The 13,204-nt window shown below is 48.0% G+C and overlaps 1 long non-coding RNA gene across 2 annotated transcripts in view; it reads left to right on the plus strand.

The window, feature by feature from the left end:
* Positions 1 to 4,177: 4,177 nt before the first annotated feature.
* Positions 4,178 to 13,204, plus strand: part of LOC134945201 (uncharacterized) — a 102,468-nt gene continuing 93,441 nt past the window's right edge. The window contains exons 1-2 of one of the 2 annotated variants that reach the window (XR_010182069.1): positions 4,178 to 4,266; positions 7,453 to 7,646. This is a non-coding gene — a long non-coding RNA (uncharacterized LOC134945201). The remainder of the gene's footprint in view (positions 4,267 to 7,452; positions 7,647 to 13,204) is intronic. The other variant, XR_010182070.1, reaches the window with a different exon arrangement.

The raw sequence follows: 13,204 nt of genomic DNA on the forward strand, positions 1-13,204 counted from the left end.
TTGGGAGAGTACTACCAGAGGTCATGACCATAATCCATGATAAAATGAAAGATGTTCACCGCAGTGCTCAGGCTCCTTATACTCATACTCACTATGAACACATCATCAAGAGACACCTCATAGACAGGGCAGAGCACGCAGCCTCTGATTTGATCCACGAATCCACCGGGATTCAGTTCCTTCTTGTATTAGACATTACCCGTACTGCCAGAGGAACTATAAATTATAGGTATATCCATGTGCTAGCGAACTTGATAGATAATATCACTGAGATGTATGACGACACCTTCAGGTGTACGGGAAGGGAGTTTTAAGCTTACAAGAAGGAACTGATTCAGCACAGGATGGTCCTTAATTATGTCACAGCTGTGACAGGTGGGTACTGTGTTACTCTGGCAACTCAATATGGTGTGAAGTGCTGTACTTATATTACAAACAGCACTGACGACCCAACGGAGATCATCGATCAAAAGATGGACAATATCTTGCAGTTGAAGTGGGAGTTCAGGAGGAAGCACAACCTTACCTTAGCGACTGTGAGTAATGAACTGACCGGCTGGGTCTCATGGTTGAACCCACGGAAATGGTTCTCAGGTTTAGGAGAGTGGGCTCAAAATATCATTATGAGTGTGGGGAAGTTTCTCCTTTGTATCCTGGGAGTCGTCATAATTATTGTTTCGATATTTAGGTGTGTTCAAATTCTAATGTGGCGCAAGCACGGCACAAATTTGATGAGCCTAAGGAGCGAGGGCGCTGTTATAGCAGCAGATTTAATCTACGACCCATCCATAGAGACAGTGTTATGATGCAAATGAATTTCATGGCCTGTTTCTTTCACCCGTTTTTCTTTGTCTCCCCCTCTGCCCAGATACATCCATCCGGAAAAGATGTCAGCCCTACCCAAAATGTTTATGTGAATGTATTTTTATATATGTGTCTTATCTTAATCTCTGCAATCTCCAGCTAGTGGAACACATAGTCGACAGGTGATATCCACATATACTAGCACTCACATATGTTTCCCCCTCATGTATCATCAACTAAATGTGCACCCCATTTGTTGGAACAAGAAGCCGAAAAGAGCTCGGTAGTGTTTGTTGGCCCATTTACAGACCCTTAATACGGGATGAGAAGGATTTAATGTATACTTCGCAATACCTCGAAGCTTATGTAGAAAATATACGGCACAATGATACATGCCCCTCAGACATGGATTCATACATACATGCATTTACTATCCCACTAGGTCATACATTTCCCGCCTACAACTCTCCCCCGACCATCCAAGCTTCTGTAGATATTGTATAGATATTTTTCTGTTTATTGATTAGATAGTGGCAGTTATTGGTGACTGCCAAAGGGTGGACTGTCAAAGTCGAAAAATATTGCAGTACACACATCATGTACAAACTACACACAGATGGCCTCCGTGCGTGTACTTGTTCTGCCGTGCGTGCGCATATTCGCAATTTGTGTATGGTCGCTCCCGTGGTCCTGCGCATTAGTGCGTGGTATGAGTATTTATGGTAGAGTTTGTGAATGCATGGAAAAGCCATCAAAACACATTACATATTTAATCCAAATAGTGCATAATGTACACATAGTCTCCCTGCACCACATCAGCAAGTTACAACAGTTTAAATGGTATAAGAACAAAGGGATTCACCTTTACAGGATAGGAGGGGACAGAACAAGGTTATAAGGTGGTGTTTGGTATCCAGCTGTAGGGTATTTTAAGGGTAATATTCTGGTATTGGTTTGCAGAAGATCGCACGTTCCTGTGAATAGTTATGTGCAGGAGCAGAATATAGATATAAACTGTATTTACTGTACATTAGGTATGCGGCGTGAACCCAGAGGAGACCACCCACAAGTGCATCTGGAACAACCATCGCCCACCTATTCAAACCAACCTATGACCTCTCCTGTACTGTAAATGACCATCACTGTGTCCAATGGACAAAGAGATTACAGTATCCATTGTGTTAAGTTTTGGAAGATTGTATAAAAGGAGCCAGCTGCAGGCCTGGTCACACAAGACTCTAAAAGTTATCTATCTAGATGACCGAGGACCAGACTGGGTAGCGCGGCGAAAACCAAACACGTATGTACCATTGACTGTTGCCATTATTCTTTTGTATTGTATTGCTTTGTTATTGTAACCCCCTTTCAGTAATAATATGTTGTGGTGTCAGAACCCGGCATTTTAAATACAATCTGGTGTCGTGTTTTCCTTTCCCTGCTAAGGTTTAAAATGTATTACTATCGCAGGCATAGCTGTTAAGGGTTCATGGTGTACCTTTGGGTGTGTACGCGCTGAGTGTACTTTGTACAGCCAGCGCGGCGTTTGTGCGCAAAGTACGTACACGGTACGGGGCTCTGTACGCTAATGGTGTAATAAGTACGTAGGTTGAGGATTAAGTATAGCGGCCGCAGCGGCTCCATTTAAAGTGTATGAAATGTCTTTTTAAAGTGTTGCTTTTAGTCCTGGATGTAAATCAGCATTTACAGTATGCATCTCCGCCTTCAAGTGACTGCAACCTCTCAGTTTCTCTTCAAATGGCTCAGCGTACCAAGAATCTTGTGGCCTTATTGGATTCTGGAGCAGCCGGAAACTTTATTACTGAAAGGTTCATTAAGCAGTGGTCTCTACCCACTGAAAGACTTTTATCTCCAATTTCTTTAACTGCCGTGGACGGCAGTAGGGTTATGGATGTGGTAATTACCTCCAAGACCCTACCTATCCGTCTGAAGGTAGGGGTCCTGCACACCGAATTGATTTCCTTCCTGGTAATCCCAAGGGCCACTCATCCTGTGGTTCTAGGCCTCCCATGACTCCATCTGCATAATCCTCAAATTGATTGGAAGATGTCCCATATCTTGGCATAGGGTCCTTCCTGTTCCAAGACCTGTCTACAAAAAGTGCTTCCAGATTGCAAATCCTCCTCTAAGTCTCCTGATGTTCCACCTCCTCCATATCAGGATTTCACTGATGTATTCAGCAAGTCTTCTGCCGATATTCTATCTCCTCATAGAGAATGGGATTGTCCTATCGATCTCATTCCAGGGAAAACTCCTCCTCGTGGACGCACGTATCCATTGTTGTTGCCTGAGACCTACTCCATGGAGGAGTATATCAAGGAAAATCTGGCTAAAGGATTCATCCGGCCTTGATCTTCTCCAGCTGGCGCAGGCTTCTTCTTCGTGAAGAAGAAAGATGGCGGCCTGTGACCTTGTATTGACTACCGGGGTCTGAATGACATCACAGTGAAAAATCGGTACCCTCTGCCACTTATCACCGAGCTGTTTGACCGCGTCACTGGAGCCACTATCTTCACAAAGTTAGATCTGAGGGGTGCTTATAATCTCATCTGGATCCGAAAGGGTGATGAGTGGAAGACCGCTTTTAACACCCGTGACGGACATTACAAGTACATCTTCATGCCTTTCGGACTCAGCAACGCTCCAGCTGTATTTAAACACTTTGTAAATTAAATCTTCAGGGACATTCTTTATCGTCATGTTGTGGTTTATCTCGATGATATCCTTATCTTTGCCAATGATTTGGAGGAACATCGGTTATGGGTGAAAGAGGTCTTGTCCCGTCTCTGAGTTAATCATCTGTATTGCAACTGGAAAAGTGCGTCTTTGAAGTCAAATCCATTCCGTTCCTGGGGTATATTGTATCCAGTTCTGGCCTGGAGATGGACCCCGAGAAGCTTCAAGCGATCCAAGAATGGCCGATTCCTATAGCCTTTAAGGGCATCCAGAGATTCCTAGGGTTTGCCAATTACTACAGGAAATTTATTCGATACTTTTCCACCACTGTAGTGCCCAGGCCCGGCGCTACCCGCTCAGCAAAAGGATGCAGTGCAGGTAGGAGCCAGGAAGGAGAGGCGCTTTCCCTACACTGCATCCCCGCTGCTGCGCCTGGCCTCCCTGCTGCTGCTGCCGACCATCAGTGGAGGCTGGGAGTGTGTGCCTTGCCGCTACCATCGCTAGCTGCAGCACAGCGGGGCTGTAATCAATCAGTCCCCGCTGCGCTGTGAGTAATCTCTGTATGCTGCTGCTGTGGAGATTTCTAGATCAATTATGATGTCTGCCGGAGTCTGGATTAATCGAGCACAGAGCTGCTCAAGATCATGAACCTTCCTGACCCCAGAGCAGTGCTGGTGTATATCTCTGCCAGCCTGCATGATGACCTGCTCAAATGTCACAGCAGCAGCAGCAGCGATCCAGGCAGTCTCCTAACAGAAAGATAAAAAAGTAGGTTGGAAACTTAAGGCCCAATTCGGCCATTTTCTGGGACTTTTATTTATGTTCTTTAGAATGTTTATCTTTTACTTCCATATGGAAATGATTACTGGCATTACTGGGCGTTTTTCAATGCTTCATAATTGTCTCATTATAGAGAAAATATTGTCTCATGTGAAGGCAGTGTTTCCCTGAACACTCTACTACTGTGTATCTTCACTTGGCATTCTGTCCAGCAAAATCACTTTTTACGCACTTTTATAGTTAGATTTGTAATTTAAGTTGATAATTTTCAAACTACTAAAAGCAGACCCATGTATCAGGCCCTTGAGTGGACAACATGGATCTACAACAGGGGGGCGTTACGTGTGTAAGCGGCACTGGTACAAGGGGGCGTTACATGTGTAAGTGTCACTGGTACAGGGGGCGTTACGTGTGTAAGTGTCACTGGTACAGGGGGGCATTACGTGTGTAAGCGTCACTGGTACAGGGGGCGTTACGTGTGTAAGTGTCACTGGTACAGGGGGCGTTACGTGTGTAAGTGTCACTGGTACAGGGGGCGTTACGTGTGTAAGTGACACTGGTACAGGGGGGCGTTACGTGTGTAAGCGTCACTGGTACAGGGGGCATTATGTGTGTAAGCGTCACTGGTACAGGGGGCGTTACATGTGTAAGTGTCACTGATACAGGGGGCGTTACGTGTGTAAGTGTCACTGGTACAGGGGGCGTTACATGTGTAAGTGTCACTGCTACAGGGGGCGTTACGTGTGTAAGTGTCACTGGTACAGGGGGCGTTACGTGTGTAAGCGTCACTGGTACAGGGGGCGTTACGTGTGTAAGTGTCACTGGTACAGGGGGCGTTACGTGTGTAAGTGTCACTGGTACAGGGGGGCGTTACGTGTGTAAGTGTCACTGGTACAGGGGGCGTTACGTGTGTAAGCGTCACTGCGACAGGGGACATTATGTGTGTAAGTGTCACTGGTACAGGGGGCGTTACATGTGTAAGTGTCACTGATACAGGGGGGCGTTACCTGTGTAAGTGTCACTGGTACAGGGGGCGTTACGTGTGTAAGTGTCACTGGTACAGGGGGGCGTTACGTGTGTAAGTGTCACTGGTACAGGGGGCGTTACGTGTGTAAGCGTCACTGGTACAGGGGGCGTTACGTGTGTAAGTGTCACTGCTACAGGGGGCGTTACGTGTGTAAGTGTCACTGGTACAGGGGGCGTTACGTGTGTAAGTGTCACTGGTACAGGGGGCGTTACGTGTGTAAGTGTCACTGGTACAGGGGGCGTTACGTGTGTAAGTGTCACTGGTACAGGGGGCGTTACGTGTGTAAGCGTCACTGGTACAGGGGGCGTTACGTGTGTAAGTGTCACTGGTACAGGGGGCGTTACGTGTGTAAGCGTCACTGGTACAGGGGGCGTTACGTGTGTAAGTGTCACTGGTACAGGGGGCGTTACATGTGTAAGTGTCACTGGTACAGGGGGCGTTACGTGTGTAAGCGTCACTGGTACAGGGGGCGTTACGTGTGTAAGTGTCACTGATACAGGGGGCGTTACGTGTGTAAGTGTCACTGGTACAGGGTGCGTTACGTGTGTAAGCGTCACTGGTACAGGGGGCGTTATGTGTGTAAGCGTCACTGGTACAGGGGGCGTTATGTGTGTAAGTGTCACAGGTACAGGGGGCGTTACGTGTGTAAGTGTCACTGGTACAGGGGGCGTTACGTGTGTAAGTGTCACTGGTACAGGGGGCGTTACGTGTGTAAGCGTCACTGCGACAGGGGACATTATGTGTGTAAGCGTCACTGGTACAGGGGCGTTACGTGCGTAAGCGTCACTGGTACAGGGGACGTTACGCGTGTAAGCATCACTGGTACAGGGGGCGTTACGTGTGTAAGCGTCACTGCGACAGGGGACATTATGTGTGTAAGTGTCACTGGTACAGGGGGCGTTACATGTGTAAGTGACACTGGTATAGGGGGCGTTACGTGTGTAAATGTCACTGGTACAGGGGGCGTTACGTGTGTAAGTGTCACTGGTACAGGGGGGCGTTACGTGTGTAAGCGTCACTGGTACAGGGGGCGTTACGTGTGTAAGTGTCACTGGTACAGGGGGCGTTACGTGTGTAAGCGTCACTGCGACAGGGGACATTATGTGTGTAAGCGTCACTGGTACAGGGGGCGTTACGCGTGTAAGCATCACTGGTACAGGGAGCATTATGTGAATACATGTCACTGCTACAGGAGGCATTATGTGCACTGTCCCTTTGTAAAGTATAGGAGGGCGCAAATTTATAGTTTGCAGGAGGGCGCCGAACACCCTAGCACCGGCCCTGGTAGTGCCTATTACAGCTCTCACCAAAAAAGGTGCCAATCCTTCCAAATGGCCAAAGGAAGCTGTCCACGCCTTTCATTTGTTGAAAAGAAAATTCATCTCTGCTCCGGTTTTCAAACAGCCAAACACCAGCTCGCCCTTCATCCTTGAGGTGGACGCCTCTTCTGTTGGAGTGGGTGCGGTGCTGTCTCAAAGAGCTAATGATGGTCATCTACACCCTTGTGGCTTCTTCTCGCGAAAGTTCTCTCCTGCTGAGCGGAACTACGCCATTGGCGACCAAGAACTTTTGGCGATCAAGCTCGCTTTGGAAGAATGGAGGTACTTATTAGAAGGAGCTTCTCATGCCATCACCCAGGGCCGGTGCCACCACTAGGCAGCTTTAGGCAGCTGCCTATGGGCGCCGGCCACTTGTGGGCGGCAGCTCACGCTGCCGATGAATGCTTCTTCCTTAAGAGGAATATGACAGGCGTTACCGCTGAGAGGAGCGGAAGACAGTTGCTATAGCAACTGTAACAATATCCGGCAGGACACTGCTTACTCTATATGCATAGAGCCACTGCCGATGGGGTACACTCACACTGTCCGTTCTGCCGGCTGATAACAGTTGGGCGCCCGCGGCATCCCTTTAGCACGGACAGTGTGAGTGGCTGTGCAACCTGTCGGCAGTGGCTCTATGCACATAGACTAAGCAGCGTCCTGCCGGATATTGTTACAGTTGCTATAGCAACTTTCTTCCACTCCTCTCCGCGGTAATGCCCGTCATACTCCCGCCCCGCACCACAAGAACAGAGCAGTGGTGCACGCGGAGGGGTTCTGAGTACCCAGAAACCCCCCCTGACAGACCAATTTTTTTTTCTGTAACAGGTCACCGGCTGCGGCCCGCGATTAAGCCCCGCCCCTTGAGAACTGGCTCCGCCCCCTCTTCAAACACCCGCGAATCACAGGTTGTGTAGACTGCAGTGCAGAGGGAGAATCCGTCCTTGCTGTGCAGGTTGATCTCTGCCTCCCTCCGTCCCTCGTCCACTGTGCAACGCTGCTGCTGCTCATGCTGTTCCCATGTAAGTGATTTATTTGTATAACGTATTTCAGTCTTAAACATATGGAAACATCATATATACATATTATTGTGTAGGTATGTACGTATCCATCTGCTGTGTGTGTGTGTGTGTGTGTGTGTGTGTGTGTGTGTGTGTGTGTATATATATATATATATATATATATATAGGTCGAAGTGGGCCGGTATGCGGCGGTATGGCATACCGGGCACTCCTCCACAGAACGGGAAGTTTTTTTGTTTTTTTAATCACACTCCTGCTATGGCCGAGCGTGCTCATGTTCCCCCCACCGCTGCTCCCAGTCACGGCGGTTGGTGCCGGAGCTGTGAGCCACACTACTCCCCAGAAGTTACGGCGGACACACACTCACCCTCCCTACTCCAGCAGCCACTCAAGCAGAGTGCCTTGATTCCTCCAATTACTCAACTGGGCCGCTGCGTCACCATGGGGCTGCATAGACGCTGGCGCTCAGATCCTCCTGCTGCCGGCCTCCTCTGCGGGCTGTGCTGGGTCCGCGACGCAGGACTCCCTTGTTGACAGTGATACCCTGCAGCTCAAGCTAAGGTTGACTGGACATGGCGGCGGTGAGTGACTGCTGGAGAGCCCTGTGCCATCCTGCCCCCCAATTCCCCATGTGTGTGGACCCTGCCTCTGTGTGCGTGAGACACCTTGTGCTCCCCTGCCCCCCGCTACCTTTGTGTGTGTATCACCCAGTGCTCCCCTACCCCTGTTGCCCTGTGTGATGACACCCTGTGCCCTTATGGTGCTCTATACACCCCCTGCGTGTGTGACACCCTGTCCCCTATGTTTTGGCTCATACCGTGAGCTATAATGGAAATTTCGGCTCATACCTTGTGCTGTAATGTGAATTTCGGCTCATACCATGTGCTATAATGTGAATTTCGGCTCATACCGTGTGCTATAATGCGAATTTCGGCTCATTCCGTGTGCTATAATGTGAATTTCGTCTCATACCATGTGCTATAATGTGAATTTGTGCTCATACCGTGTGATATAATGTGAATTTCGGCTCATACCATGTGCTGTAATGTGAATTTCGGCTCATACCGTGTGCTATAATGTGAATTTCGGCTCATACCATGTGCTATAATGTGAATTTTGGCTCATACTGTGTGGTATAAAGTGAAAGGGGCACCAGTACTAGATAGTATAAGGGGTCCTACTACACTGGAGGACACCCCCCCCCCTTTTAAGTAGACACTCCCCCTTTTCCTGGAGCGCGCGCACCTTTGGCGTGTGCATAATTGCAACCTTTACTTTTCCATACCCCCACTTCAAAATTTCCACTTCGACCACTGTATGTGTATGTGTGTGTATATCTATCTATCTATCTATCTATCTATCTATCTATCTATCTATCTATCTATCCCCTATCTAAGATGCCCTGGGCCTCCTGAAGGCTTAATCCAGCCCTGGTCTAGCAGTTCTTGCGCACCCTGGGTAGAACGCCTGTAGCATTACAGCAGCAATCTGTCCTGAAGTTCCCACTAAGAGTCAGCTGGATGGGATGTACTACCAGGCTTTGATCACCCGCTGCTCTGCTCTGCAAATCAGCGTGTGATCTCTAAATAGATGCTGTGCGCACGCGTGCAGCATCTATTCAGTGCGGGGAGTGAGCCAGGGGCTGCCCAGCTGCTAAGGGAGTGCTGGGCACACTCCCAAAATGGCGAAAATAGACCCTTGGTGTGTAGCCACGCCCACGTGGTCGTAGCCACGACCCTCACACCGGAGGCCACGCCCCCTTTTCATGATGCACGCGGCTAGGACGCGCCGAGTGTCCCGACTTGGAAAGATTAAAAGTTGGGAGGTATGAGACTCGGTGTGTGGTTTGGGGTGGGGGGCAGCAGGCTGAACTTTTGCCTAGGATGCTGAGAAACCTTGCTCCGGCCCTGCCATCACCATTAAGATGGAACACAAGAACCGTCTATATCTTAAAGGCGCTCAGTGTCTTAACCCTCGCCAAGCCAGGTGGGCACTTTTCTTTTCCAGATTTGATTTCAAGTTGCAGTTTTGTCCAGGGTCACAAAATCATAAGGCAGATGCCCTTTCCCGCTCCTGGGAGCAAGAAAATGAGTCTGAATCCACTGACAAGCATTATATCATTGATCCAGTGGCATTCTCCGCAGTGAGGATGGACTCTATGCCCCCACCAGGGAAACGTTTTGTGAAACCGGTCCTCAGAAGGAAGCTCTTGCATTGGGCACATTCCACTCACTTTGCCGGACACGCAGGCATACGCAAGACCTTAGAATTCGTCTCCAGATCATACTGGTGGCCGCCCCCAAAAAAGACATTGCTGAATTTGTGGCCTCCTGCCCAAAATGTGCCCAGCACAAGTATCCCACCAGTCACCCGCTGGGCAATTGGTTCCTTTGTCTGTTCCTCATCGACCGTGGACTAATATTTCGATGAATTTTCGTCACGGATCTCCCTGTGAGTAACAAATTCAATACCATCTGGGTATCGGCCCTTTCCAGATTGAGCAAGTCGTCAACCCAGTGGCTTACAAACTTCAATTACCTCCGTTCTTGAAAGTTCCTAAGACATTACATGTTTCTCTTCTCAAACCAGTGATTCTGAATCGCTTCCATTCCTAAAGTACAGACTCAACGCAGTGGCGGATTTAGCGGGGGGCGATTAGGGCGAACGCCCCCCCTACATGTACCGGCACCGGGATGGAGGCCGGGTCCCGCTGCGGTGGTGGGAACGGGGTGGAGAGCGGTGCAGCGCGGCGGGGGAAGGGGAGAGAGAGAGAGCATCCTGACACGCGTACAGCGGCCTCTGTTTTTACCATGCCCCCTCCTCCCTGTACGCGCATCATGACGCTCTCTCTCTCTCCTCGTCCCCCGCCGCGCTGCACAGCTCTCCACCCCGTTCCCAATACCGCGGCGGGACCCGGCCTCAGCAGGCTCCATTCACTGTCAGGTGTGTGTGTGTGTGTGTGTGTGTGTGAGTGTGTGTCTGTCAGGTGTGTGTGTGAGTGTGTGTCTGTCAGGTGTGTGTATCTGTCAGATGTGTGTGTGTGTGTGTGTGTGTGTGTGTGTGTGTGTGTGTGTGTGTGTGTGTGTGTGTGAATTTCGCCTCATACATTGTGCTATAATGTGCATTTAGGATCATTCTGTGTGATATAATGTGCATTTAGGATCATTCAGTGTGCTATAATGTGCATTTAGGATCATTCAGTGTGCTATAATGTGCATTTAGGATCATTCAGTGTGCTATAATGTGCATTTAGGATCATTCTGCGTGCTATAATGTGCATTTAGGATCATTCAGAGTGCTATAATGTGCATTTAGGATCATTCAGTGTGCTATAATGTGCATTTAGGATCATTCTGCGTGCTATGATGTGAATTTCGGATCATTCTGCGTGCTATGATGTGCATTTCGGATCATTCTGCGTGCTATGATGTGCATTTCGGATCATTCTGCGTGCTATGATGTGCATTTAGGATCATTCTGCGTGCTATGATGTGAATTTCGGATCATTCTGCGTGCTATGATGTTCATTTAGGATCATTCTGCGTGCTATGATGTGAATTTTGGCTCATTCTGCGTGCTATGATGTGAATTTCGGATCATTCTGCGTGCTATGATGTGCATTTAGAATCATTCTGCGTGCTATGATGTGCATTTCGGATCATTCTGCGTGCTATGATGTGCATTTCGGATCATTCTGCGTGCTATGATGTGCATTTCGGATCATTCTGCGTGCTATGATGTGCATTTCGGATCATTCTGCGTGCTATGATGTGCATTTCGGATCATTCTGCGTGCTATGATGTGCATTTCGGATCATTCTGCGTGCTATGATGTGCATTTCGGATCATTCTGCGTGCTATGATGTGCATTTCGGATCATTCTGCGTGCTATGATGTGCATTTAGCATCATTCTGCGTGCTATGATGTGAATTTTGGCTCATTCTGCGTGCTATGATGTGAATTTCGGATCATTCTGCGTGCTATGATGTGCATTTAGGATCATTCTGCGTGCTATGATGTGCATTTCGGATCATTCTGCGTGCTATGATGTGCATTTCGGATCATTCTGCGTGCTATGATGTGCATTTAGGATCATTCTGCGTGCTATGATGTGCATTTCGGATCATTCAGTGTGCTATGATGTGAATTTCGGATCATTCAGTGTGCTATGATGTGAATTTCGGATCATTCTGCGTGCTATGATGTGCATTTAGCATCATTCTGCGTGCTATGATGTGAATTTTGGCTCATTCTGCGTGCTATGATGTGAATTTCGGATCATTCTGCGTGCTATGATGTGCATTTAGGATCATTCTGCGTGCTATGATGTGCATTTCGGATCATTCTGCGTGCTATGATGTGCATTTAGCATCATTCTGCGTGCTATGATGTGAATTTTGGCTCATTCTGCGTGCTATGATGTGAATTTCGGATCATTCTGCGTGCTGTGATGTGCATTTAGGATCATTCTGCGTGCTATGATGTGCATTTCGGATCATTCTGCGTGCTATGATGTGCATTTCGGATCATTCTGCGTGCTATGATGTGCATTTCGGATCATTCTGCGTGCTATGATGTGCATTTCGGATCATTCTGCGTGCTATGATGTGCATTTAGGATCATTCTGCGTGCTATGATGTGAATTTTGGATCATTCAGTGTGCTATGATGTGAATTTCGGATCATTCAGTGTGCTATGATGTGAATTTCGGATCATTCTGCGTGCTATGATGTGAATTTTGGCTCATTCTGCGTGCTATGATGTGAATTTTGGCTCATTCTGCATGCTATGATGTGAATGTCGGCTCATACAGTGTGCTATAATGTGAATTTCAGCTCATTCAGTGTGCTACAATGTGAGTTTCGGCTCATTCACTGTGCTATAATGTGAATTTCAGATCATACTGTGTGCTACATTGTGAATTTCAGCTCATACAGTGTGCTATAATGTGAGTTTCGGCTCATTCTGTGTGCTGTAGAAACAGAATTTGTCGGCAGATAAGAACCACTTGGCCCATCTAGTCTGCCCCTTTTTTTTTTTTTTTACATTATTTTTATCTCTAACCTTATCTGATCCTTATTTCTTTGTAAGAATATCCTTATGTCTATCCCATGCATGTTTAAATTGCCCTACTGTCTTAGCCTCTACCACCTCTGATGGAAGGAATGGTGATTCGCCAGTCTGTATCACCAGTGCGCAGGGTTCTCTCCACTAACTGGCAACATTTTATTAGTAATGGCAACAATAGGAAATTTTAGAAGCGAACGGGAAGGGCATTACTAAGTGGGAGGGGCTATGATTAGGGGGAGGAGTCATAATTCTTAAACCGCCCCCCCTAAAAGTTAAGTCTAGATCCGCCACTGACTCAACGTGGGGTTGAGTACGAAGTCGCTAAAATCCTGGATTCCCGTTTTAGATATGGACACCTCCAGTATCTAATAGATTGGAAGGGCTACGGCCCTGAAGAACGTTCTTGGACCAACGCTTCTGATGTCCGAGCATGGTTGATTCTGGAATTCCATTCCAGATGCCACTCCTAAAAGGGGGGGGGGGGGGTG

Source organism: Pseudophryne corroboree, chromosome 7, assembly GCF_028390025.1.
Source record: "Pseudophryne corroboree isolate aPseCor3 chromosome 7, aPseCor3.hap2, whole genome shotgun sequence".
Taxonomy (NCBI): domain Eukaryota; kingdom Metazoa; phylum Chordata; class Amphibia; order Anura; family Myobatrachidae; genus Pseudophryne; species Pseudophryne corroboree.